At 44.2% G+C, this 24,594-nt stretch overlaps 1 long non-coding RNA gene across 1 annotated transcript in view; it reads right to left on the minus strand.

Annotated features, from left to right (window-relative positions):
• Positions 1 to 595: 595 nt before the first annotated feature.
• LOC138370704 (uncharacterized) overlaps positions 596 to 24,594 on the minus strand; it is a 160,846-nt gene continuing 136,847 nt past the window's right edge. Inside the window, exon 3 of the long non-coding RNA XR_011230220.1 lies at positions 596 to 713. This is a non-coding gene — a long non-coding RNA (uncharacterized lncRNA). The remainder of the gene's footprint in view (positions 714 to 24,594) is intronic.

Raw genomic sequence — 24,594 nt, forward strand, 5'->3', positions numbered from 1 at the left:
TTACTGAATTATTATATTTTCTCTAATTGTTTTCTTATGAAATGATAAATCTACCCATTTCATTATGTATGAGGTCAATTATTTTCTATTGGAGTTTAAAATAACGTAGATATATGACCGAACCTAACCAACCCTACCTAACCTAACCTAACCTAACCTATCTTTATAGGTTAGGTTAGGTTAGGTAGCCGAAAAAGTTAGGTTAGGTTAGGTTAGGTAGGTTAGGTAGTCGAGAAACAATTAATTCATGAAAACTTGGCTTATTAGGCAAATCGGGCCTTGTATAGTAGGCTGAGAAGTGCGTTCTGGCTATTAGGTACGACATATATATATATATATATATATATATATATATATATATATATATATATATATATATATATATATATATATATATATATATATATATAAATGAGCGGAAAATATAAATATAAATATATAAGCGGAAAAACCACATGTGAAAAACAGAGAATGCTAAACGCGTTTTCGGCTTAATTCGCCTTCATCAGAGCAAAGTAGAATGATACTTACTTTTGTTACATAATGGTGAGGTGGCACTAGTTGTGTTGTACCGGGTACACCAACTTACCTGATTGAGATGTGGTGCTGGCACCATGGTGGTGCTACACCATGGTGGTGGTGCTGGCACCATGGTGGTGGTGCTACACCATGGTGCTGGCACCATGGTGGTGCTGGCGGTATACCTCTTCCTTCTGAAATGTTAGAGATAAGATTACAGTTATATCTCACAAATTATATTTAAATTACTAATTTACATTTTTTTTATTCTTGACAGAGACAACTAATATTTCAGTAAATGATATAACATGTTATTTATAAAGTCGAATATATTTATATAGATAATGAGGTATGCTATATGGGCCAACCAGTCCTCCAAAATCTAAGGTACATATAGCGACTTGATTAAATATGTAAAATATTTACATTTTGATACCTAAGTACCATTTGATACTTAGGTATCAAATGGTACTACACCAGATACTTTTGATACCTGGTGTAGTACTAAAGAGCATAGCAAAATTTCCCACTACCCCAACATTTCTTCTCCTAGGCCTAAATAAACAATCCCAGGTCAATTATATATGACATTTTATGCCCAATTTATCGCAATAATCACTATTTTGTCCATTCCATCCACAGGACCTACTGGTGCTCTCCTTACTGCAGGATGGGAGGTGTCCAGACTTTACAAGATATGAATGACATGTCTCAAACTTAGCTGTCATGGCTTCCCTGTCATGACTTACCTGTCATGGCTTAGCTGTCATGGCTTACCTGTCATGGCTTACCTATCATGGCTTACCTGTCATGGCTTACCTGTCATGGCTTACCTATCATGGCTTACCTGTCATGGCTTACCTGTCATGGCTTACCTGTCATGGCTTACCTGTCATGCCTTACCTGTCATGGCTTACCTATCATGGCTTACCTGTCATGGCTTACCTGTCATGGCTTACCTATCATGGCTTACCTGTCATGGCTTAGCTGTCATGCCTTACCTCTCATGACTTACCTGTCATGCCTTACCTGTCATGGCTTACCTATCATGGCTTACCTGTCATGGCTTACCTGTCATGGCTTACCTGTCATGGCTTACCTATCATGACTTACCTGTCATGGCTTACCTGTCATGCCTTACCTCTCATGGCTTACCTATCATGCCTTACCTATCATGCCTTACCTGTCATGCCTTACCTGTCATGCCTTACCTCTCATGACTTACCTGTCATGGCTTACCTGTCATGCCTTACCTGTCATGCCTTACCTATCATGCCTTACCTATCAGTGACCTATGAGGAACTTCCCTAAACAAATGAAGATCTCACAAATGAAATTTAAGGAAAATTTTGCACGAGAGAAAAAATTTCCTTATATCCTTATAGCAGTTTCACTGCACTTTAATATAATATTTTAAGAAAGGGAAAATGGTTTAAATGAGAAGAGGGGGGGGGAGGAGGTAGTAAGGTGGAGAAAGGGGGGACGAGGGGAGAGCACCCGGGCACCACCGGGTACTCTTCTTAGTAACCAATAATCCCAAATATTTGCAATTTTTCTTGTAGATCCCGAAATATAATCCTCTAGATTGCTCAGTTCATTGGAGAGCTACTAACAGCCCAGTGGATCACGGTGTGCACACACCTGTTTGAGAGAGGAAGACTCACTGAGGATTCCTCAGTTTGGAAGGGGGGGGGGGGTAGTAAAGAGAATGGAGAGGCACAGGTGAAAAGGAAAGTTTGGAAATGGGGAAATACAGTGGGAGTTATGACAGCAGGCGGGCTGTCCGCCTTGCTGATACGATGTTATGATAGTAGGCGGGCTGTCCGCCTTGCTGATACGATGTTATGATAGCAGGCGGGCTGTCCGCCTTGCTGACACGATGTTATGATAGCAGGCGGGCTGTCCGCCTTGCTGACACGCTGTTATGATAGCAGGCGGGCTGTCCGCCTTGCTGACACGCTGTTATGATAGCAGGCGGGCTGTCCGCCTTGCTGACACGCTGTTATGATAGCAGGCGGGCTGTCCGCCTTGCTGACACGCTGTTATGATAGCAGGCGGGCTGTCCGCCTTGCTGACACGCTGTTATGATAGCAGGCGGGCTGTCCGCCTTGCTGACACGCTGTTATGATAGCAGGCGGGCTGTCCGCCTTGCTGACACGCTGTGTGGGTGTTTGACAGGTGAGTCTTCCCTCACTGGACCAGCTGTGACCCTCGACAGGTACGCCTGCTACCGTAACCTTGCCACAACACCACAATTTGACACTTGAAATGTGTTTTAAACCATGAAATAAATCAAAAGCAAAATTAGAATGATTCAGGCACAGGCAGAAGAGGCGAGGACAGGTATACACTGTATGAGAGAAGTCAAATCATACAACACTACACGCAAGTCAAAACACTGATTTTGTCCTTTGGTAAAAGACAAAAATGTTTGGAGTGAGCCAAACTACACACTAGAAAGTGAAGGAACGACGACGTTTCGGTCCATCCTGGGCCATTCACAATCGACTTGAGAATGGTCCAGGACGGACCGAAACGTCGTCGTCCCTTCACTTTCTAGTGTGTGGTTTGGTCAACGTATTTCAGCCACGTTATTGTGACCCCTCGTCTGCATGTTTGGAGTGACCTCTGCACATCTGCGCCTCAGGCTTGGGTACAAATGTTCCTGGGAATATGGAACATGTGTTACTGATAATGACACCAGGTGTAAACTATGTGGTATCTTAAGGTCACTCACCCTCACCCATTATGTTCCTGAGTGTCCGTTGATTAATGTATATATAGAACACTGAGATAAGGACTGTTCCTGAACAAATAGCCTGAATGTGTCACAACGGAAAGGTTGATGATATTCTTACAGAGATATATATATATATATATATATATAAGAATTTTAACCCAGATTGTAACGAGTGTTAATTTGTCAAAATGTCTATTTATGCTTCTTTACTGTTAATTTTATGTCTATGTACTTAGTCATAAAAGTATTCGTGTGTACGTTTGGTATCATACTGCATGTGCATGGGAACAAATGTATATGCAGGCGATGAGTCACAATAACGTGGCTGAAGTATGTTGACCAGACCACACACTAGAAATTGAAGGGACGACGACGTTTCGGTCCGTCCTGGACCATTCTCAAGTCGATTGTGATGACAATCACAATCACAATCGACTTGAGAATGGTCCAGGACGGACCGAAACGTCGTCGTCCCTTCAATTTCTAGTGTGTGGTCTGGTCAACAAATGTATATGTTTATCAACCAGAATGTTTAGTAATATGTTGAATGTTTGTGATGTGTGTAAATATACAAGAACACGAAAGAATATATATATGAACGGGGTGAGAATAGGGTGAGCTACCTCATTCCTCTGAGTGTAATTTATACCGCAATAAACTTATTTCAATTTCAATTACTCTCAGCAGGACGCCATTTGGAAAGTGTTGTTATTGTACGTAAATGCTGTCATTGCAAAATCGAATTTTCAGCAATGACATTGTTGACAAAATTAAATTAAATATATATATATATATATATATATATATATATATATATATATATATATATATATATATATATATATATTAAAGACAAAAAACAACACGTTAGCAACACGTTTTAGCATTTTGTAGTTGCCTGTAGTTAGGTTGTAGTTACGCTGTAGTTAGGCTGCAGTAGACTAAGACAGAGATGGTTATCTTGAGGCTATCTTGAGATGATTTTGGGGCTTGGCGTCCCCGCGGCCCGGTCTTCAACCAGGCCTCTTTCTTGTTACACCCTCCCCTCAGGAAGCAGCCCATACCATGCAGCTGTCTAACTCCCAGGTACCTATTTGCTACTAGGTGAACAAGTGCATCAGGGGTGAAAGAAACTCTGCCCATTTCACACACATCATACACAGAGATCACACTAACGTGATGCATCAAATGAACAAATCCACAAGGGCCGTGACGAGGATTCGATCCTGCGTCCACTGTCTGGGACGCTCCCGGACGCAGGTTCGAATCCTCGTCACGGCCCTTGTGGATTTGTTCACTCTACCCATTTGTTTCCGCCTTCACCGGGGATCGAATCCGAAACCTCAGGACTACGAACCCCGAGCGCTGTCCACTCAGCCATCAGGCCCACGGTGTAATAGAGTGGTGATAGCCCTCAACGCTTCAGAATGACTTCATGAAGCTCGGTAATGTATATTAATAGTCATTACCCATGTGCAATATTCACTATTTCTTAGAAGTTAAGATTAAGACTGAGACAAGGTGACCCACAGGGTATCTTGGAGTTAAGTGCTCTCCCTTACGATGCTCCCACGCTGGTCTGCCTTCCCCTCTGGCCCAACTGGTCGCCAGCATCCCGTTATTAGTGTGTGAAAGTGATGCAATAACGCCGGAGCTTTCTGAAGGGAAAGTGAGGGAGTCTGCCCAGGCTCCCCACACCCATCGCTGCAAAGAGAAAGTTGGTGAATAAGTATTTGGTGAGGCAGCAAGCCCCAGGAGACTCAGAGTCATGTGGTCAATATACACTTCTTGAGGTAATCTTGAGATGATTTCGGGGCTTTAGTGTTCCCGCGGCCCGGTCCTCGACCAGGCCTCCACCCCCAGGAAGCAGCCCGTGACAGCTGACTAACACCCAGGTACCTATTTTACTTTACTTGGCGAGGAGTTGTGATCAGTTGTAATGTTTCCTCAACTCCAGTGATTGTGTGGAAGCGTGCTTGACAGTCTTTATCCTCGTGCTTGACAGTCTTTATCCTCGTGCTTGACAGTCTTTAACCTGGTGCTTGACAGTCTTTATCCTCGTGCTTGACAGTCTTTATCCTCGTGCTTGACAGTCTTTATCCTCGTGCTTGACAGTCTTTATCCTCGTGCTTGACAGTCTTTATCCTCGTGCTTGACAGTCTTTATCCTCGTGCTTGACAGTCTTTATCCTCGTGCTTGACAGTCTTTATCCTCGTGCTTGACAGTCTTTATCCTCGTGCTTGACAGTCTTTATCCTCGTGCTTGACAGTCTTTAACCTCGTGCTTGACAGTCTTTATCCTCGTGCTTGACAGTCTTTATCCTCGTGCTTGACAGTCTTTATCCTCGTGCTTGACAGTCTTTATCCTCGTGCTTGACAGTCTTTATCCTCGTGCTTGACAGTCTTTAACCTCGTGCTTGACAGTCTTTATCCTCGTGCTTGACAGTCTTTATCCTCGTGCTTGACAGTCTTTATCCTCGTGCTTGACAGTCTTTAACCTCGTGCTTGACAGCCTTTAACCTGGTGCTTGACAGTCTTTAACCTGGTGCTTGACAGTCTTTATCCTCGTGCTTGACAGTCTTTAACCTCGTGCTTGACAGTCTTTAACCTGGTGCTTGACAGTCTTTATCCTCGTGCTTGACAGTCTTTAACCTGGTGCTTGACAGTCTTTAACCTGGTGCTTGACAGTCTTTATCCTCGTGCTTGACAGTCTTTAACCTGGTGCTTGACAGTCTTTAACCTGGTGCTTGACAGTCTTTATCCTGGTGCTTGACAGTCTTTAACCTCGTGCTTGACAGTCTTTAACCTGGTGCTTGACAGTCTTTATCCTGGTGCTTGACAGCCTTTAACCTCGTGCTTGACAGTCTTTATCCTCGTGCTTGACAGTCTTTATCCTCGTGCTTGACAGTCTTTATCCTCGTGCTTGACAGTCTTTAACCTCGTGCTTGACAGTCTTTAACCTCGTGCTTGACAGTCTTTATCCTCGTGCTTGACAGTCTTTAACCTGGTGCTTGACAGTCTTTAACCTGGTGCTTGACAGTCTTTAACCTAGTGCTTGACAGTCTTTAACCTGGTGCTTGACAGTCTTTAACCTAGTGCTTGACAGTCTTTAACCTCGTGCTTGACAGTCTTTATCCTCGTGCTTGACAGTCTTTAACCTGGTGCTTGACAGTCTTTAACCTGGTGCTTGACAGTCTTTATCCTCGTGCTTGACAGTCTTTAACCTAGTGCTTGACAGTCTTTAACCTGGTGCTTGACAGTCTTTAACCTAGTGCTTGACAGTCTTTAACCTCGTGCTTGACAGTCTTTAACCTGGTGCTTGACAGTCTTTAACCTGGTGCTTGACAGTCTTTAACCTGGTGCTTGACAGTCTTTAACCTGGTGCTTGACAGTCTTTATCCTCGTGCTTGACAGTCTTTAACCTGGTGCTTGACAGTCTTTAACCTGGTGCTTGACAGTCTTTAACCTGGTGCTTGACAGTCTTTAACCTGGTGCTTGACAGTCTTTAACCTGGTGCTTGACAGTCTTTAACCTGGTGCTTGACAGTCTTTAACCTGGTGCTTGACAGTCTTTAACCTGGTGCTTGACAGTCTTTATCCTCGTGCTTGACAGTCTTTAACCTGGTGCTTGACAGTCTTTAACCTGGTGCTTGACAGTCTTTATCCTCGTGCTTGACAGTCTTTAACCTCGTGCTTGACAGTCTTTATCCTCGTGCTTGACAGTCTTTATCCTCGTGCTTGACAGTCTTTAACCTCGTGCTTGACAGTCTTTATCCTCGTGCTTGACAGTCTTTAACCTGGTGCTTGACAGTCTTTAACCTCGTGCTTGACAGTCTTTAACCTAGTGCTTGACAGCCTTTATCCTAGTGCTTGACAGTCTTTAACCTAGTGCTTGACAGTCTTTAACCTAGTGCTTGACAGTCTTTAACCTGGTGCTTGACAGTCTTTAACCTAGTGCTTGACAGTCTTTAACCTGGTGCTTGACAGTCTTTAACCTAGTGCTTGACAGTCTTTAACCTGGTGCTTGACAGTCTTTAACCTAGTGCTTGACAGTCTTTAACCTAGTGCTTGACAGTCTTTAACCTGGTGCTTGACAGTCTTTAACCTAGTGCTTGACAGCCTTTATCCTAGTGCTTGACAGTCTTTAACCTAGTGCTTGACAGTCTTTAACCTAGTGCTTGACAGTCTTTAACCTGGTGCTTGACAGTCTTTAACCTGGTGCTTGACAGCCTTTAACCTCGTGCTTGACAGTCTTTATCCTCGTGCTTGACAGTCTTTAACATCGTGCTTGACAGTCTTTAACATCGTGCTTGACAGTCTTTAACCTAGTGCTTGACAGTCTTTAACCTAGTGCTTGACAGTCTTTAACCTAGTGCTTGACAGTCTTTAACCTCGTGCTTGACAGTCTTTAATCTAGTGCTTGACAATCTTTAACCTAGTGCTTGACAGTCTTTAACCTAGTGCTTGACAGTCTTGAACTTGGTGCTTGACAGTCTTGAACATCGTGCTTGACAGTCTTTAACCTCCTCGTGCTTGACAGTCTTTAACCTCGTGCTTGGCAGCCTTTAACCTCGTGCTTGACAGTCTTTAACCTCGTGCTTGACAGTCTTTATCCTCGTGCTTGACAGTCTTTAACCTCGTGCTTGACAGTCTTTAACCTCGTGCTTGGCAGTCTTTAACCTCGTGCTTGACAGCCTTTAACCTCGTGCTTGACAGTCTTTAACCTCCTCGTGCTTGACAGTCTTTATCCTCGTGCTTGACAGTCTTTAACCGAGTGCTTGACAGTCTTTAACCTAGTGCTTGACAGTCTTTAACCTAGTGCTTGACAGTCTTTAACCTAGTGCTTGACAGTCTTTAACCTCGTGCTTGACAGTCTTTAACTTAACCAGACAACAAAGACTGAGTGAGCTCAACATGGGGCCTTACAGGAGCTAGACCCAAGGGACTCATGAGTACAAGGGACTCATGACCCAGATGGTGAGTATGAGAGATGGTGAGTATGAGGGATGGTGAGTATGAGGGATGGTGAGTATGAGGGATGGTGAGTATGAGGGATGGTGAGTATGAGGCATGGTGAGTATGAGAGATGGTGAGTATGAGGCATGGTGAGTATGAGGGATGGTGATTGACACAGTACACTGTGGGACACTACTTGGATAGTTAAGTAGGTCCAAGCCTACTTAACTAGGCACTTTACCTCACCGATCTTGAGTGAATTGTGAGAGGCGTGTTTTCGGGGCTTAGCGTCCCCGTGGCCCGGTCCTCGACCAGGCCTCATTTTTGTTACCCATACCCAGGAAGTAGCCCCTAGCAGCTGTCTAGCTCACAGGTCCCTATTCACTGCTAGATAAACCTATTTACATCAGGGGTGAAAGAAACTCTGCCCAGTTGTTTCCGCCTTCACCGGGGATCGAACCCGGAACCTCAGGACCTCGTATCCCGAGCGCTGTCCACTCAGCTGTCAGGCCCCTGCCAGGTTACACTAATGGGGGATTTTGTTACACTAATTTGGATTATATCATAATATTTGGATTGGACATAATATATCAAAGAGCTGACCTGACTATATTGCATTGTTGATCACGTTATTTATGGTGGTTGCAGCTATCTTGAGGTTATCTTGAGATGATTTCGGGGCTTTAGTGTCCCCGCGGCCCGGTCCTCGACCAGGCCTCCAACCCCAGGAAGCAGCCCGTGACAGCTGAATAACACCCAGGTACCTAATTTACTGCTAGGTAACAGGGGCATAGGGTGAAAGAAACTCTGCCCATTGTTTCTCGCCGGCGCCCGGGATCGAACCCGGGACCACAGGATCACAAGTCCAGCGTGCTGTCCGCTCGGCCGACCGGCTCCCTAAGTTTAAGCTAAGTTTAAATCCTAAGAAAAGTCTGCATCTCTGAAGGATGTTTAAGTGTTTCTTGGTGCAGTATAATCTGCATCTCTGAAGGAGATGCAGATTATATTTATATAATTTATTATAGGGATTATATTTATGAGTCTCCAAGGAGCTCCTTGTATGCACATAATTACCACGAGTTTATGTAATCTTTGAGACAAGATTTCCTTAGTTGTTGCTCGGAGCTAAATCCTGTTAGTACTGATAAGCTGCGTCATGTCAGCATGTCATTTATTATCAACTATTGTTTAGTTTTCTCTAAGTAAATGTTAAAAAATCGTTGCTGATTAATTACCTCTATTGATGACCCATCATCAATAGACTCTATTGATGACCCATCATCAATAGACTCTATTGATGACCCATCATCAATAGACTCTATTGATGACCCATCATCAATAGACCCTATTGATGACCCATCATCAATAGACTCTATTGATGACCCATCATCAATAGACCCTATTGATGACCCATCATCAATAGACTCTATTGATGACCCATCATCAATAGACTCTCTCTATTGATGCCCATCATCAATTACCCATCTTTCTCTATTGCATACTGCGGGACACTACACCAGGATAGCTACTATTCTAAACCTCAACTATACGAAACGCCCGAAATTGCCCGAAACGCTATTCGTACTAGTGGCTTTAGGTATTGTATGTGTTAGTACTCATATTGTACGACGGTTGGGAATAGCCAATTACAGTTGAGTAAGCCTCTGACGGCATTCTTCGTACAATTTGAGTACTAACATATGTACTATCTCTATCTTTAAATCCAACATTATATATGTAACTCAATGTATTTATCTTTACCTGAATAAAGAACCAAAATCTAAAGCTATACTCTCCGCCTCGGCCCCGAACACAGCTTGGAGTGAATATATTAAAATTGTCAAAAACTCACATAATTTTCCACATGGAGGGGGAAAAACGGTACAGTATGAATACCTGTAACGAATTATCACTGTATTACATATTGAAAACCTTTTTGTTGTTGTCTGTGCTTCATTTACACATTCATTCCTGCATACTAGAACTGGGAGGAAGTTATGGCAACACTGTGGATAACCAGTAATGTTGCCATAGGTTCCTCCCAGTTCTAGTATGTTCTAGTAAGTTCCCAGTTCTAGTATGGAGGAATGAATGTGTAAATTCAGCACAGACAAAATCTTACTAGCACCAAGAAACACTTAAGTCCAGAAAAAGTCTATGAGATTAACACTCAAAAGTATTTCATAATATATTAATTAATCATACCTGATTCACATGAGAAAAAAAAATCAGTAGCACTAGAATTACCTATAGACACAATATACACTAAACTGATTTTTTTGGTAATATTTAGAGAGAAACAGATGAATGATAAAGACATCCTACCTCTTCTAAAGTTCACACTGCTATTGACTTTTAAACAGAGGAGCAGCTGTGGCAAATGGCCACTTCTTGTTGCCAAATCAAAATAACTGCTATTAAAGGCTGTGGATCTCTTAACACATGTACGGGCTCACCATAGCCCGTGCTACATGGACACTTCGTCCTGAGTTGCTAAATCTTTAACAACAACTTAACACATTTGTTAAATAACTTCACTAATTGATATCCAACAATCACCTACAAGCATAAACAATCATGAAGCACAACACGTGACCACAATCAACCTGAGATCAGGGAGGAGACCCACTCAAGGGAATGGATTGGGAACGACTACATAATTAGTGCTATTATCTACCCTCTATCCGTGGTTAGGTTAGGTTAAGGTTAGGTTAGGTTAAGGTTTGTTTAGGTTAGGTTTCACTATGTTTGGTTACTTTAGTATTGTGAATTATTGACGATAAGGTCATATATAGAATTCCAAAACTATTTCATTGTGCCTGATAATTCCCTTTACAGAAAACCAAATTCTTCAAAGAAAACGCTTTCAGCATGCACTTTTCATATTTTAAACCAACGATTTATAATACAACAACGTTATAACTTGAGAATAATCTCTGTTTACGACAAATGTTCATTTGCCAGTTTACATGTAGACTGGTTGATACCTGGTTGATGGGGTTCTGGGAGTTCTTCTACTCCCCCAAGCTCGGCCCGAGGCCAGGCTTGACTTGTGAGAGTTTGGTCCACCAGGCTGTTGCTTGGAGCGGCCCGCAGGCCCGCATACCCACCACAGCCCGGTTGGTCCGGCACTCCTTGCAGGAAACAATCTAGTTTCCTCTTGAAGATGTCCATTACGACTATTGAAGATGTCCAATGAAAACGATAACGAGAATCATAATAGACTTTCAGGTTATCACAAATATCTAGATGGCTATCCAGGCGTTTTCAAGGGGGTGGGGGGTTCCTATGGCAATGGATCTGATGTGAAGATGGGGTCCAACAATACATAATTATCTGAATAAAAGGTTTTCCATATGCAGGCGATGAGTCACAATAACGTGGCTAAAGTAAGTTGACCAATCGACTTGAGAATGGTCCAAGACAGACCGAAACGTCGTCGTCCCTTCACCTTCTAGTGTGTGGTCTGGTCAATAAGATTTTCCAGCCTGTTTCCTTAAGTACTAAGTTTAAGAAGTGGCACCATTGCCCCTCTCCTTTGAGTGCCTGAGCTGGTTGTGCAGCCCGTTCTCGAGAGCGTTCCACACGTCAAGAAACTATCGTACTGAAGTACCCTATCCTAAGCTACCAGAGAACCCACGAATAGAAAACGGGACATTATGTCCGTTTCGCGAGCAGTTGCCATTCTCTTGTACGACAATTCTTCTCATATTAGAAAGTGGGTTATAGATAATGGTAGTTGGACAATGGTACTAGAAAATGATTTCTGAGAAATATGTACAAGTATATACTTCCAAGAAATCATAATTTACTCACTTAAAAGCAGGATTTAAGTTAGTCTGACGCAGCACCGCTCCCGTGCCGGGTAAGTCCACCACGGGCTCACCATAGCCCGTGCTACTTGCCCCGCTCCTATGCCAGGTAAGTTACGGGCTCACCATAGCCCATGCTACTTGCCCCGCTCCTATGCCAGGTAAGTTACGGGCTCACCATAGCCCATGCTACTTGCCCCGCTCCTATGCCAGGTAAGTTACGGGCTCACCATAGCCCGTGCTACTTGGAACTTCCGAGTAGCTTAGCTTAACATAGTCTGACGGTTTCCACTAATTGAGACCGTACATCCCAGGACGCTCAACGTAACTTTAACGTCATAACAACGTAACTTTAACGTCATAACAACGTAACTTTAACGTCATAACAACCCTAGTGCTTCACGTAGTAAAAATAATGTTGTTGTTGTTGCCTTGTTTGGCGGTCGGAGTACAACTGTTAGCTAACTGCGAATTATACTACTGTATATGTAATGTAGTATTGCCTTGTAAAATTTATGTATATATTATTTATATTGTATTTTATTAAATAAAGAAAAAATGAGCATGGGTATGGCGCAGAGGTCCAGCAGTGAGAGACCCTCTCACAGCAGCAGGAGGAGGAGAGCCGTGTATGTGAGCACACGCTGAGTCTGTTACATATCTTGCAGGATAGAAGCGTGCCGTTAGGAGTAAGAGTGAGTACTCACCTAGTTGTGTTTGCGGGGGTTGAACTCTGGCTCTTTGGTCCCGCCTCTCAACCGTCAATCAACTGGTGTACAGATTCCTGAGTCTACTGGGCTCTATCATATCTACACTTGAAACTGTGTATCGAGTCAGCCTCCACCACATCACTGCCTAATGCATTCCATTTATCAACCACTCTGACACTAAAAAAGTTCTTTCTAATATCTCTGTGGTACGCGCACCCACCTGGTTGTATTTGCGGGCGTTGAGCTTCGGCTCTCTGGTCCCGCCTCTCAACCGACCCGTGTGTGTTGCGTGCATGAATTAACAAGGAGTATCCCAACCCTTCCCCCCCCCCAGCGTGACGTCACACACCAGGGCGTCCAGTCATTACCACCATCATGGCTGCTGCTAAAAATTCCTGTCATTAACCATCAAAATATACGCATTACCTTGAGTGAATATTACAAAAAAAATTGACAGAAGTGCGTGAGTTCTCAGCGCCACAGAGCTGTGAACCCTAGTAGCGACTCTTCCTCATGTGGGGCGCGCGCACGCCGTCTCTTATCTTGAGGTTATCTTGAGGTTATCTTGAGATGATTTCGGGGCTTTAGTGTCCCCGCGGCCCGGTCCTCGACCAGGCCTCCACCCCCAGGAAGCAGCCCGTGACTGCTAACACACAGGTACCTATTTTACTGCTAGGTAACAGGGGCATAGGGTGAAAGAAACTCTGCCCATTGTTTCTCGCCGGCGCCCGGGATCGAACCCGGGACCACAGGATCACAAGTCCAGCGTGCTGTCCGCTCGGCCGACCGGCTCCTGCAACAATAAGATATGGTTTCCCTCACGCAACACACACAGCACGGCTCCTGTGCCAGGTAGGTCCACTACGGGCTCGCCATAGCCCGTGCTACTTGGAACTTGTTTCGAGTAGCTGAATCTATAACAACAACAACCTCACGCAAACTCTCCACTACTGAGCACAAAGAAATTTGAGGATTGCCGGTCTCGCTACAAGCAGGTCGGCGTTCAATCCCCGACCGTCCACAAGTGGTTGGGCCACCATTCCTTTCCTCCTCCCCATCCCATCTCAAATCCTTATCCTTACCCCCTTCCTAAGGCTATATAGTCGTAATGGCTTGGCGCTTTCCCCTAGTCCCCTAGTTCCCTTACCCAACGACCACCACAAATTGAATGTGAAGAAAGATATTAAATAGGAATAAAATGAATGTTAAAAACGGAAAACATTCACCTCATAATATGTGAAAAATATGTTTTAAATAGACAAATTTATGAACGAATAAATAAGATAATTATTTATGCCTATTTATTTTCATCTTCACTTTACATGGTACAAAACCTGAGTGAAAAATGTATTATTATTATTATTATTCCGATATTGTATACAAATTTCTCAGCTTATAATTATTCAATAAAATGGTTTTCCAAAATTATGTGTTGATTATCGACACTGTCAATGGTAAGTCAGCGTGTATATATATTACATATATATATATATATATATATATATATATATATTATATATATATATATATATATATATATATATATTATATATATATATATATATATATATAGCTGCTCCAACATTACATTATTCAGTGTCCAGAAATTAGACCACTTTGTGCGGCCTGTGTAGATGGGTCTAGGGACTCAGAACTGAATTAACCTATGTGAACCTCGGAGAGGTGAGCCTCGGGTTCTCAACTGACTCGTTGTCTGAGCAGAAGGCTCGATAGGTCGTAAGAGAGGCTGGGGATCGTAAGTTCCTGGTGAGGTGAGGTGAGGTGAGGAGGTGGTGAGGTGAGGTGAAGTGAGGAGGAAAACGGGCGCCGAAGCACCCACCGTAACAACGAGGTCACTGGTGCCGTAACAACGAGGTCACTGGTGCCGTAACAACTAGGTCACTGGTGCCGTAACAACGAGGTCACTGGTGCCGTAACAACTAGGTCACTGGTGCCGTAACAACGAGGTCACTGGTGCCGTAACAACTAGGTCACTGGTGCCGTAACAACGAGGTCACTGGTGCCGTAACAACGAGGACACTGGTGCCGTAACAACGAGATCACTGGTGCCGTAACAACGAGGTCATTGGTGCCGTAACAACGAGGTCACTGGTGCCGTAACAACGAGGTCATTGAAGCTGCAACCACGAGATCAATAACGTTGCAACAACGAGATTGCTGTTGGGCTCTATTGTCAAAACTAATTCAGAACATTGCAAATTAATTTTATGAATTGAATTAAAACTCAAAACAAATGGGAGCTGGACTCTGTGTAGAGCTCTCCTGTGTAGACTTCGTGTAGAGCTCCACAGAGCTCTGCAAGGATGCTGAGATGCAATAACAATCTTCCCAGAGCGAAATAAAGTCTTAGAGCCGTCTGTGGCCAGCCACAGAGGCTTAGTCTGTGCCTAGGTTTAAATTTTTACCGCGAGGGGCGAGTTTATTGGGCAGCGCCACTCATCCTGTGAGTGGACACACCGCCATAGTGACAGTATTAGGCAGCGCCACTCATCCTGTGAGTGGACACACCGCCATAGTGACAGTATTGGGCAGCGCCACTCATCCTGTGAGTGGACACACCGCCATAGTGACAGTATTGGGCAGCGCCACTCATCCTGTGATTGGACACCGCCATAGTGACAGTATTGGGCAGCGCCACTCATCCTGTGAGTGGACACACGCCATAGTGACAGTATTGGGCCGCGCCACTCATCCTGTGAGTGGACACACCGCCATAGTGACAGTATTGGGCAGCGCCACTCATCCTGTGAGTGGACACACCGCCATAGTGACAGTATTGGGCAGCGCCACTCATCCTGTGAGTGGACACACCGCCATAGTGACAGTATTGGGCAGCGCCACTCAACATGTGAGTGGACACACCGCCATAGTGACAGTATTGGGCAGCGCCACTCATCCTGTGAGTGGACACACCGCCATAGTGACAGTATTGGGCAGCGCCACTCATCCTGTGATTGGACACACCGCCATAGTGACAGTATTGGGCAGCGCCACTCATCCTGTGAGTGGACACACCGCCATAGTGACAGTATTGGGCAGCGCCACTCATCCTGTGATTGGACACCGCCATAGTGACAGTATTGGGCAGCGCCACTCATCCTGTGAGTGGACACACCGCCATAGTGACAGTATTGGGCAGCGCCACTCATCCTGTGAGTGGACACACCGCCATAGTGACAGTATTGGGCAGCGCCACTCATCCTGTGAGTGGACACACCGCCAAAGTGACAGTATTGGGCAGCGCCACTCATCCTGTGAGTGGACACACCGCCATAGTGACAGTATTGGGCAGCGCCACTCATCCTGTGAGTGGACACACCGCCATAGTGACAGTATTGGGCAGCGCCACTCATCCTGTGAGTGGACACACCGCCATAGTGACAGTATTGGGCAGCGCCACTCATCCTGTGAGTGGACACACCGCCATAGTGACAGTATTGGGCAGCGCCACTCATCCTGTGAGTGGACACACCGCCAAAGTGACAGAATTGGGCAGCGCCACTCATCCTGTGAGTGGACACACCGCCATAGTGACAGTATTGGGCAGCGCCACTCATCCTGTGAGTGGACACACCACCATAGCAGCATGTACAACACTCCCCAATAGGAAGAAAACCCGCTGCGTTGTTCATCCTGTCACTTGTTCCCAGACACAGCTGGAACTTGCTTAAATGTCTCAAGTGAACAGCTCCTCAAACAAGAAGATTAACATTCGTCAACACTTAAAATCTTACGTTATCTTGCGGGTGCAAAATGGGGGGAATCTTATAAGATGGTGATCGTTATCTTTCTGGCTATGGTAAGTCTTGTCAGTTAATTATATCAATGACCGGTAAATTATATCGTATTCCTCGTCGTTTGATAACAAATAAAACTTTGATAACGAAGTAAATATTCGTTGGTTATCGAGACCGTTGACGCGTTATTACGTAAAGGATAACGTTAGTGGTAGAGTTACGAGTAGCTTGATTGTCTGTGTTTAACACACAAGGGAAGTGAAGAGAGTGAACAGGTGAAAGAAACTCTGCCCATTTGTTTCTGCCTCGGTGGAGAATCGAACCCGGGTGCTGTCCACTCCGACGCGAGGCCCCTGTGTGTGTGTGTGTGTGTGGGGAGAGAGAGAGAGAGAGAGAGAGAGAGAGAGAGAGAGAGAGAGAGAGAGAGAGAGAGAGAGAGAGAGAGAGACAGAGAGAGACAGAGAGAGACAGAGAGACAGAGAGACAGAGAGACAGAGAGAGAGAGAGAGAGAGAGAGAGAGAGAGAGAGAGAGAGAGAGAGAGAGAGAGAGAGAGAGAGAGAGAGAGAGAGAGAGAGAGAGAGAGAGAGAGAGAGAGAGAGAGAGAGAGAGAGAGAGAGACAGAGAGAGAGAGAGAGAGACAGAGAGAGAGAGAGAGAGAGAGAGAGAGAGAGAGAGACAGAGAGAGAGAGAGAGAGAGAGAGAGACAGAGAGAGAGAGAGAGAGACAGAGAGAGAGAGAGAGAGAGAGAGAGAGAGAGAGAGAGAGAGAGAGGAGAGAGAGAGAGAGAGAGAGAGAGAGACAGAGAGAGAGAGAGAGAGAGAGAGAGAGAGAGAGAGAGGAGAGAGAGAGAGAGAGAGAGAGAGAGAGAGAGAGAGAGAGAGAGAGAGGAAGGTTGGCAGCGGTAAGCGGGTGTAAGGCAGGAAGGGTTGGCAAGCCTGGCCAGGTGTTACATAATGACAGGGCGGATCAGCTGACTGAGAGGAGGTGGGGGAGAGCTCATGGCTCCTCCTCTCTCTCTCTCCCCTCCCCCCCTCTCACTCCTCCCCCCCCTACCCCCTTCCTACCCCCTCACTCTCACATTTTTTAAAACATTTAATCACCCGCCTCCTCGCTCCATTCACCTTTCTCCAAATGCACAATAATGTCAAACGACTTGCCTCTGGCATTACGCGAAGCACATGGCACTCTCTTGCCTCCCTCACTGCTGTACTGAATATTAATTCACAAAAAAATGTGGTTGCTGCCTGAAGTAGCTTGAGTGAATATTTGATAATCATTCCTGTCCGAGTGTGTGTGTGTGTGTGTGTGTGTACTCACCTAGTTGTACTCACCTAGTTGTGTCTGCAGGATCGAGCATTGACTCTTGGATCCCGCCTTTCGAGCATCGGTTGTTTACAGCAATGACTCCTGTCCCATTTCCCTATCATACCTGGTTTTAAAATTATGAATAGTATTTGCTTCCACAACCTGTTCCTGAAGTGCATTCCATTTCCCCACTACTCTCACGCAAAAAGAAAACTTCCTAACATCTCTGTGACTCATCTGAGTTTCAAGCTTCCATCCATGTCCTCTCGTTCTGTTACTATTCCGTGTGAACATTTCGTCTATGTCCACTCTGTCAATCCCTCTGAGTATCTTATACGTTCCTATCATGTCCCCCCTCTCCCTTCTTCTTTCTAGTGTCGTAAGGCACAGTTCCCTCAGGCGCTCCTCATACCCCATCCCTCGTAGCTCTGGGACGAGTCTCGTTGCAAACCTCTGAACCTTTTCCAGTTTCATTATATGCTTCTTCAGATGGGGACTCCATGATGAGGCGGCATACTCTAAGACTGGCCTTACGTAGGCAGTGTAAAGCGCCCTAAATGCCTCCTTACTTAGGTTTCTGAATGATGTTCTAACTTTTGCCAGTGTAGAGTACGCTGCTGTCGTTATCCTATTAATATGTGCCTCAGGAGATAGATTAGGTGTTACGTCCACCCCCAGGTCTCTTTCACGCGTCGTTACAGGTAGGCTGTTCCCCTTCATTGTGTACTGTCCCTTTGGTCTCCTATCTCCTAGTCCCATTTCCATAACTTTACATTTGCTCGTGTTGAATTCTAGTAGCCATTTCTCTGACCATCTCTGCAATCTGTTCAGGTCCTCTTGGAGGATCCTGCAATCCTCATCTGTCACAACTCTTCTCATCAACTTTGCATCATCCGCAAAATCGACATGTAGGACTCTACGCCTGTAAACATGTCGTTAACATATACAAGTAATAGAATTGTTCCCAGCACCGATCCTTGTGGTACTCCACTTGTTACTGTTCGCCAGTCCGACTTCTCGCCCCTTACCGTAACTCTTTGGCTCCTTCCTGTTAGGTAGTTCCTTATCCATGCTAGGACCTTTCCCACCACCCCCGCCTGCCTCTCGAGCTTGAACAGCAGTCTCATGTGCGGTACTGTATCAAAGGCTTTTTGGCAGTCCAGAAATATGCAGTCTGCCCAACCATCTCTGTCCTGTCTTATCCTCGTTATTTTATCATAGAATTCCAGAAGGTTTGTTAGGCACGATTTCCCTGTCCAGAACCCATGTTGATGTTTGTTCACAAACCTAATGTTCTCCAGGTGTGCAACCAGTCGTAGCCTAATTATTCATTCCAGTATTTTACAGGGGATGCTTGTCAGTGATACAAGTCTATAGTTAAGTGCCTCCTCCCTATCACCTTTCTTGAAGATCGGCACGACATTTGCCTTCTTCCAGCAACTGGGCAATGTGTGTGTGTGTGTGTGTGGTGTGTGTGTGTGTGTGTGTGTGTGTGTGTGTGTGTTGTGTGTGAGAGTGTATGTGTGTATGTGTGTGTGTGTGTGTGTGTGTGTGTGTGTGTGTGTGTGTGTGTGTGTGTGTGGGTGTGTGTGTGGGTGTGTGTGTGTGTGTGTGTGTGTGTGTGTGTGTGTGTGTGTGTGTGTGTGTGTGTGTGTGTGTGGGTGTGTGTGTGTGTGTGTGTGTGTGTGTGTGTGTGTGTGTGTGTGTGAATACGTTATAGCGAGTGGTTGTGGAGTAGCGTAGATTTGTCCAATATCTGATGACATTATTTTAATAATGTCATCAAAGTTTAATAAAATGTAGGGATAAGGGCAGTCTCTCCTCTCCCTCTCTCTCTCCCTCTCTCTCTCTCTCTCTCTCTCTCTCTCTCTCTCTCTCTCTCTCTCTCTCTCTCTCTCTCTCTCTCTCACACGAACACACAGTGGGAGACACACACACACGCACATAAAGTAGGAGAGAAAGATGGAGAAGTGCTTAGTGGTAAGATGGATAATCATTAGATTTAAATCTATGAACAAAATATCGAATAATTGACATGATTGAATGGGGAGAGAATATATTCCCTCATTCTTGAAATATAGTACACATACAATTATTCTTTACATAACTGTATGGACATCACAAACCTTAACAATTATAAAGCTGTCTAATTTATATAATCCTGGACTCATGTTAATATTATCAAATTAACTATTTTTTTCTATAAATGAAGATTAAATAATATTTCTTTCACTAACATAATATTTCTTTCACTCAATATTATTTCTTTCATAATATATAACATTTTCAATATTTCATAATATTTAATATTTTTTAATATTTCATAATACTGTATTTAATATTTTTAAATATTTTATAATATTTAATATATTTTTAATATTTCATAATATTTAATAGTTTTAAGATTTCATGATATTTAATATTTTTTAAGATTTCATAATATTTTCTAACACAAGATTTCTTTACTCTTACACTTAACAATTTTGCATGAATTGGGTCTAGTGAATTGAATAATTACAATCTATTAAGTAAGCAAACAATAAATTGGGAACCTTGACCTGACCTTATACCATATTTGTGTTCTTTTTTAGTCTCTATATCTTGATATATATATATATATATATATATATATATATATATATATATATATATATATATATATATATATAGTCAAGACTTCATACACACATATCCATTACAACTACCTTGGGAATTTTTAACGAGTGATTTTTCTATCAAGATTCCTAAATGGTATAATGATATTAAATTGTTTTTTTAGCAATTTCATTGAAGTTATCATGATATGGCAGAATTATTGTATTTTTAATATTGTATTCTTCTTTCTCAAACTAATGAAGATATCAAGCGGAATTTGGCTAGCGTTATTAATAAAGCACTTTGGGTATTTTATATTGAAACCTAGACTATATATGGCTCTAATTTCATCATCTATAAATTCAGGACTACAGGTCCTTAAAGCTCTCAGAAACATAGAAGAAAACAAAGCTAGTTTTACTCTTTGATTATGATGAGATGATGATTATGATGAGATGATGATGATGATGATATGATGATGATGATGATGATGACGATGCTGATGATATGAGCAAAAGTGTACATAAGACCCAACGTTCGTTGGTTTTCTATATACAGAAAACTTGGAAATTATTTTCACATTTGTAAATTATAACATCTAATGATGGCACAAAATTGTCTTGTTCAATTTCTATTCCAAGCTTAATGGATGAGGCTAGATTATTGAATTCAAATAAAAATATCCTCAAGTTTCTATTCTTTAAACCCATAAGAATAACACATCAAGAACATAACGAAACCATGAGACATTCTACTTACTAGTTTTGTTTGACAGAACTCCATATATAGATTACTTAAAACAGGAGAAAAGGGATTACCGGTGGGAGGAGCTTGGCTGTGTGAAATATTAGAATATGGAATAGTAACCCATGGGAAAGGGGCGGGGCTTGAGATAGCCTATGAAACTGTAGACAGGTCATCTGTTTTATACCACTCTAGCCAAAGTATGAATAGCATGAAATATCTGTTCATTTTCTCCCCCACCCCCGTATTTCCCCTCTCCTCCCTCTCCCCCCCGTATTTCCTCTCTCCCCCACCCCCCCTACTTGGTCAAACCCCCAAATCCTCCCTTCTCCACCTCTCACCCCCTCCCTTCCACTTCTCTTGTAACACTTACAATTTATTGTAACATTACCATTTTAGATATTTTGTGACATCTAGATTCCTTACCTGAACATACATATTTTGTATGAACATACATACAAAACCCTAAGTGGGAATTCAGAGCCCATTCCACGTGAGTGATGACTGACAACCCATACTTGAATATTTTTTTTTTTATCTTTATTTAAGAAAATACAATATAAATCATATATACATAAGTATTACAAGGCGATTATACATTACAAGGCGATTATACATTACAAGGCGATTATACATTACAAGGCGATTATACATTACAAGGCGATTATACATTACAAGGCGATTATACATTACAAGGCGATTATACATTACAAGGCGATTATACATTACAAGGCGATTATACATTACAATTCTTAGTGAACAAGTGTTTCATTAGTACAGAACATGATCTTTAAAAAACCCCTGAATGTTATCCTTATTTTCCTTTAAAACGATTTACAAAAATTGGAGAATAAATTTACATTAAAATACAGGTGAAATTATTACACTTATATATATTTTATATAATTCTCAGTATATACTTGAATATTGGCAGAAATATGAGGCCAAGGGTATGTTCATGATCTAATCATGTTAGAACAGCTGCCACCACCACCCTCCACATCAGATCATGGTCACCATTCCCCCACATGGTAGGGGAATGGTGATCACGGTAGGGGAATGGTGATCACGGTAGGGGAATGGTGATCACGGTAGGGGAATGGTTATCATGGGAGGAGAATGATGATCGTGGTAGAGAGTGGGGATCAGGGGCAGAGTAGGGTAGGAAGCCATGGGTGGGGGGTAATCATGGTAGGGTCCCATGAACTGGACCCTAGGGTAGGTAGGGTTACGATGGTAGGACCCAACCGGTAGCTCCCCGTACGCGACGAGCAACAGCACTAGAAAGGATAATAAGAGAATGCAAACGGAAACGAGAATGAATAATAAGACTCGAGAAAGCAGTATAAGAATGAGGCAGCATATGAGGGCAATGAGCACGAGGCCTCTTGTACCACCCACGCTTCAACAATGCACAACTCTCACCCCAACAATGAATGGGTTATTATACTCCCAGACAAGTGAAGCCGACTCCGTCCCATCCTCCCTCCATTCCATACTCCCTCCCTCCCTCTCCACTCGTCTCTCTCTCTCCCCCTCCCACCCACTCTCACCCTCGACCGCCTCTGCTGCCACACCCACACCAACTTTCAGGGAAATTCTTGCCTCAGAGAGACTTGACTTAAAGCATGACTGGTTCACTGCATACCTGTGAACAGGGTGAGGAGAGGCTTCCTTCTAGGTAGCCCCTACCTGGGTAGGGAGTACCAGGAAGGTACCAGGTAGGTACAGGGAAGGACCTTGGCAGGTAGGCTAGCAGGCAAGCAGTCTGGCACGCAGTCGACTGGTTAAGTCTTCCCTCTACCAGTTCGACTTTGACTGTCATATTTATTTCTAGGTAATACTGCTTTCTCAGTACCACGTGGAGTGCTGCTATCCTTGGGTGTTGAAGTGTCGTGTTGTATTTACCTAGTTGTGCTTGCGGGGGCTGAGCTCTGGCTCTTTGGACCCGCCTCTCAATCAACTTATTTATTTTTATTATTATTATTTCACACACACAGGAAGCAGCCCGTAGCAGCTGTCTAACTCCCAGGAACATATTTACTGCTAGGCGAACAGGGGCATCAGGTTGAAAGAAACCTGTTTGTTTCTGCGCCGGGGATCGAACCCGGACTCCTTAGGACTACGAATTCCAAGCGCTGTTCACTCAGCCGTCAGGCCTTTTATGGTGTGGAGGTGTGTGGGAGTGGAGGTGTGTGTGGGAGTGGAGGTGTGTGGGAGTGGAGGTGTGTGGGAGTGGAGGTGTGTGGGAGTGGGGGTGTGTGGGAGTGCAGGTGTGTGGGAGTGCAGGTGTGTGGGAGTGCAGGTGTGTGGGAGTGGAGGTGTGTGGGAGTGGAGGTGTGTGGGAGTGGAGGTGTGTGGGAGTGCTCTTTCGGCCCGCCTCTCAACTGTCAATCAACTGTTTACTAACTACTTTTTTTTCCACACCACACACACCCCAGGAAGCAGCCCGTGACAGCTGACTAACTCCCAGGTACCTATTTACTGCTAGGTAACAGGGGCACTTAGGGTGAAAGAAACTTTTGCCCATTTGTTTCTGCCTCGTGCGGGAATCGAACCCGCGCCACAGAATTACGAGTCCTGCGCGCTATCCACCAGGCTACGAGGCCCCTTCATGTGTGGGAGTGGAGGTGTGTGGGAGTGGAGGTGTGTGGGAGTGGAGGTGTGTGGAAGTGGAGATGTGTGGGAGTGGAGGTGTGTGGGAGTGGAGGTGTGTGGGAGTGGGGGTGTGTGGGAGTGCAGGTGTGTGGGAGTAGAGGTGTGTGGGAGTGGAGGTGTGTGGGAGTTGAGGTGTGTGGGAGTGGAGGTGTGTGGGAGTTGAGGTGTGTGGGAGTGGAGGTGTGTGGGAGTTGAGGTGTGTGGGAGTAGTGGTGTGTGGGAGTGGAGGTGTGTGGGAGTGGAGGTGTGTGGGAGTGGAGGCGTGTGGGAGTGGAGGTGTGTGGGAGTGGAGGTGTGTGGGAGTGGAGGTGTGTGGGAGTGGAGGTGTGTGGGAGTGGTGGTGTGTGGGAGTGGTGGTGTGTGGGAGTGGAGGTGTGTGGGAGTGGAGGTGTGTGGGAGTGGAGGTGTGTGTGGGAGTGGAGGTGTGTGTGGGAGTGGAGGTGTGTGGGAATGGAGGTGTGTGAGAGTGGAGGTGTGTGAGAGTGGAGGTGTGTGGGAGTGGAGGTGTGTGGGAGTGGAGGTGTGTGGGAGTGGAGGTGTGTGGGAGTGGAGGTGTGTGGGAGTGGAGGTGTGTGTGGGAGTGGAGGTGTGTGGGAGTGGAGGTGTGTGGGAGTGGAGGTGTGTGGGAGTGGAGGTGTGTGGGAGTGGAGGTGTGTGAAATTGAAATAAGTTTATTGAGATATAAATACACACAAAAGGATGAGGTAGTTCAAGATATTCTCACCCCGTTCAGTTATATATATATATATATATATATATATATATATATATATATATATATATATATATATATATAG

This window comes from Procambarus clarkii, chromosome 33 (genome assembly GCF_040958095.1).
Source record: "Procambarus clarkii isolate CNS0578487 chromosome 33, FALCON_Pclarkii_2.0, whole genome shotgun sequence".
Lineage (NCBI taxonomy): Eukaryota > Metazoa > Arthropoda > Malacostraca > Decapoda > Cambaridae > Procambarus > Procambarus clarkii.